This window comes from Sciurus carolinensis, chromosome 8, assembly GCF_902686445.1.
Source record: "Sciurus carolinensis chromosome 8, mSciCar1.2, whole genome shotgun sequence".
Taxonomy (NCBI): Eukaryota; Metazoa; Chordata; class Mammalia; order Rodentia; family Sciuridae; genus Sciurus; species Sciurus carolinensis.
In genome coordinates this window covers 146,019,990-146,024,868 of record NC_062220.1, presented here as the reverse complement: position 1 = coordinate 146,024,868, position 4,879 = coordinate 146,019,990, and the positions used below count along the sequence as shown (strand labels likewise).

Below are 4,879 nucleotides of genomic sequence, written 5' to 3'. Positions count from 1 at the left end.
GAGCATCCAGCTAATGGTTCAGGGGCAAGTCTCAAGGGGACTTGTAATGAAATAACAATAGGTTGGGGGTTTTTTTTGGGGGGGCAGTACTGGGGATTGAACCCAAGGGCACTTTACGACTGAGTTTCACATCCCCAGACTTTTTTTTTTTTTTTTTTTAAATTTAAAAAAGAATTTATCTGGAGATGGGATCTCACGAAGTTGCTGAGGCTGGTCTCGAATTTGCAATCCTCTTGCCTCCGCCTTCCAAATGGTTGGGACTGCAGGCATGCGCCATCACACCCAACCAAGGGGATGGTTTTTCAAAAGCACCCTGAAAGCAGGAACTGGAACAGATGCTTGTATGACGATGTTTGTTGCAGCAGTATTCAGAATGGCCAACAGGTAGAAACAACCCAAGTGACCATCAACAGAAGAATGGATAAACAAAATGTGATCTGTTCATATGATGGGATGTTATTCCGCAATAAAACTGAATGGTGGGGACTGGGGAGATAGCTCAGTTGGTAGAGTGCTTGCCTTGCAAGCACAAGGCCCTGGGTTCAATCCCCAGCATCTCCCCAAAAAAAACCAAAAACGGAATGGTGTTCTAATGCATGTTTCAACATGGGTGGACCTCAAAAACAGGTGAAGTGAAAGAAGCCAGACACAAAGGGTAAATATTATATGATACCACTTACATGAAATAACTAGAATAGGAATATTCATAGAGAGAGTAGACTAGAGTTTACAGGGGCTGGAGGGTTTAGAGGGAATGGGGAGTTACTATTTTATAAATACAGTTTCTGTTTGGGATAAAGAAAAACTTCTGAAAATAATGATGGTTGTACAACATTATGAATGTAACTAACTCCACTGAATTATACAAACTTTTTTTTTATATACTGGGTATTGAACCCAGAAGTGCTTTACCACTGAACTACATCCCTAGTCCTTTTTGTTGTTAATTTTTCATTTTGAGATAGTGTCTCACTAAGTTGTAGGAGCTCACTACCTTGCCAAGGTTGGCCTCAAACTTGTGACCCTCCTGCCTCAGCTTCCCAAGTTACTAGGATTACAGACCTGGGCCACCACTAGCCTTGAGTTTGAGCTTTGTTTTGTTTTGTTTTGTTTTGTTTTTAGGACTGGGAAGCAGGGGAAGTCTTGTCTCTTGTCTCTGCCACATGAGGTTACGTATGATTTAAAAATGTAGTGTTGGGGCTGAAGGTAGAGTTCAGTGCTTCCTTAGCATGCATGAGGCCCTGGGTTCAATCCCAGCCCTGCAAAATGAGAAGTAAAGTGTTTTGCACAGATCACCTGTAAACTGAGCTGTAGAGTTACAGCGAAGTGCAAGTCACGAAGGATGGTTCATCTCAACATTAACACAGAGCAGATGCGGTCCTAAAATTATACTCTCCTAATGGAATGGTCTTCCAAACATCTATAAACAAAAGGAAGGGAGAAACAAACCAAATGGCTTTTGGTTTAATGATGTTATATCCCTTTTTGGACATAGTTTCCTTTTTTTTTTTATTGAGGTCTTTAGCACTAATAATTTTAGGAACAAGGAAAATTCAGAGTAAAACAGTTCACATAAATCTTGTTCAAATATTTCCATGTACTGTAATCTTTCAACCCATGTGATGACAGTCATTAGTAGCATATTAAAATGAGGAATGGAAACAGGATGTTTGAGAAAAGAGAACAAGGGGACTGACCACCCTGGACTGTTTGGTTAATTTTATTTTTTTTATAAAATTACTTTCTATAGTCTCATTTTCATTTATTTTTTTTTGGGGGGGGGGACTGGGGATTGAACTCAGGGGCACTCGACCACTGAGCCACATCCCCAGCCCTATTTTGTATTTTATTCAGAGACAAGGTCTCACTGAATAGGTTAGGGCCTTGCTTTTGCTGAGGCTGGTTTTGAATTCCAGATCCTCCTGACAGCCTCTGGAGCCACTGGGATTATAGGCATGCGCCACTGCGTCTGGCCCATTTTAAAAAGTAGTTCTTTGTTTTGTTTTGGATGGAAAGAATTGAACCCAGGGCCTCATGCAAGCTAAGCAAGTGCTCTTGCCACTGAGCTACACTCCCAGCCCCTTCCTGGCAAAAGCAGCCTCTTTCCTCACTATCAAGGGAATTATTGAATCTCATTGAACTATAGTCATGTATGACTCAGAATATATGTCTTGTTAGTCTGTCCTATCCCAAGATAATCACTGTTGACAGTTTGGTGTATGAGCTCCCAAGTTTTTCCTGGAGTACATACAATCAAATAAATAAAAATGGGATCATACTTTAATACTGGCTTCAACTTTCTTTTACTCAGTGTTTCCTAAGACAATTTTCTATGACAGGACAGATACTGTCCATTATTATTTTTCGCAGCTGCATCATATTATCATATTAAAGTTTACCAATGTACCATAATTTATTCAATTTCCTATTGAGAGATAAATGGATTATTTCCAGGTGTGTGTATATTTTCCCAGCATTGAATAGAGATTAAAATTGAGTTACTGTATTGAAAGAGTGAATATTTAAAAATCTGATAGGGACTGGGGGTGTAGCTCAGTGGTAGAATTGGCCTCAATCTCAGTACACACGCACGCATGCGTGCAGATACGCTCGCAGATAAATTTCTAAAAAACTTGGTAACTATTACTAAATTGCTTTCCCTAAAAAAAAAACTTGTAATAATCTTTGAATGTCAGCACTCAATTTTGATTAAAGCTGTATTTTTAAACGCATAATATTCTACTTTATGAAAAATTTATTCTAAATCCTTTGGAAATCGATATTAAAAAAACAAGGCTGAATTCAGTCCCAAAGCGATTGCAGGATCCAGCTCGTGAGGCCCGTGCTCCCCCTGCTGGCGCCCATGGAACAGGCCCACAGTAAGAGGTCTTTCTATCAGACCCCACATAATATTTTTTTAAAAAATTGCAGGGTTGAGGTTGTGGCTCAGTGGTAGAGCACTTGCCTGGCATGTGCCAGGCACTGGGTCTGATCCTCAGCACCGCCTATAAAGAAAAAAATAAATAAAGGTCCATTGACAACTAATATAAAATATTTTTTAAAAATTTGTAACAAATTTTTTATCTTGAAATGAATCACTGAGACTTTCTATTCTTCTTTCTTTTGACATGTCTCTGAGTCTGTAGCAGAGGTTTTGACCAAAACATCAAGACTCTGATTTTAGGGCTGGGGTTGTGGCTTACTGGTAGAGCACTTGACTAGCATGTGTGAGGCACTGGGTTCAATCTTCAGCACCACATAAAAATAAATAAATAAAGGTATTGTGTTCATCTACAACTAAAAAAAATTTTAAAAATAGAATCTGATTTTAGATAAAAATTTTAACCTGGAGGAAACAAAACAAAAAACAACAAATAACAACCCAAGAACAACACTCTGGCTTTAAGTTTGACCTCTCATGGATCTGCCCAGTAAGAGTTCTGTTGCTCCTTCTTTTTTTCTTTTTTGGTGACGGGGCCTCATGCAGGTTAGGTTCAAGTTTTACCACCCCAGTCCCTGGTTTAAGTTTTATGTCTCTGTACTTTCAAGATATGTGGAATGTGGTACTTAACTAAGTCTGTAATTCAGGTCAAACTTGCACATGAAAATTACATATTTATCCACAAAACCAAAATGGAAATAGTCTAGTTTCTCAAGTAACAACACAAAACTTTCTTTTTTTGTTTTCTGCATACTAGATTGAACCCTCGAATACTCTGCCACTGAGCCACATGCCCTGCCCTTTCACAGGGTCTAAGTTGTTGCAGCTGAACTCAAGCTTGTGATCCTCCTGCCTTAGGCTCCTGAGTAGCAGGGGGTACAGATGTGCCCCAGCTCAGCTCAAGTTCTGTTTCTTTGTTTTTTTAAATGTTCTTTTAAAAATATTTTTAGTTGTCAATGGATGTTTTATTTTATTCATTTATTTATATGTGGTGCTGAGTCTTGAACCCAGTGCCTCACACATGCCAGGAACTGAGCCACAACTCCAACTCTAAAACTCTGGTTTTAATAAAAAAAAAATGTTTTTTTAAACTGACTTGGAACCCCATCCTCAAAGACTCCAGATGCTGGGCCCCAGTCATGTTATTATTATTATTATTTAAAAAAAATTTTTTTTTGTAGTTGTAGATTGACAGAATGCCTTTATTTATTTATGTTTTATGTGGTGCTAGGCCAGAATTGAAGACAGGCAGTTAGTGTAGAACAGGTAATTGGGTGGAATCAATAAAATGGAGGCTGATCTGAGTCTGGGAAATAGGAAACTGCCCCTGGGAGATTGGACTGTTCCTGTCTCCAGAGCCCTTGGAAACCACCCCTTCCCAAAAGGTTGTTAATGAAGCAACTCCTGAGCAGACGGGAGCTACTAATCAATGCCCCTCCCTGGGCTGCTGCTCCCTGCCTGCCTAGCTCTCATCTTGGCCCTTCCAGCCCACCTGCTCACCCCCTGGCCATCCCACCAGCATCTCCTGGGCCTAGTCATAGGCAGGAAGGAGAGAGAAAAGGAGGGAGAGGGCAGGAGAACAAAGGAAACTTTGGTCTATAAAAGGGGCAGGGCGCTGTCACTTCTTGGGATACCAGAATACCCACCATGGCCCCTGTCTCCCTCCCATAAGTCCGTGTTACTACCTTTAAACAAAACCTGCTCTATATGCTTGCCTTGGTGTGCTTCTCTAATGTTCAAACTTCAACATTTGAGGAAGCAGAACTCATCACCAATAACTGAGTGCTGAGGATCGAACTCAGTGCCTCACACATGCTAGGCAAGCGCTCTGCTGCTGAGCTACAGCCCCAGTCCCTGGTTTTAATAAGATTTAAGCTTAGTTTTGCATCTATATAGTTCCATTTGTCTTTACCAGCACATCACAAATAATTAAGGCAG

At 40.3% G+C, this 4,879-nt stretch overlaps 1 non-coding gene across 1 annotated transcript; it reads left to right on the top strand.

Moving 5' to 3' along the window:
- Positions 1 to 488: 488 nt before the first annotated feature.
- On the top strand, positions 489 to 563 carry Trnaa-ugc (transfer RNA alanine (anticodon UGC)). Its single transcript has one exon. It is a non-coding gene; the product is annotated as a tRNA-Ala (tRNA).
- Positions 564 to 4,879: the final 4,316 nt, after the last annotated feature.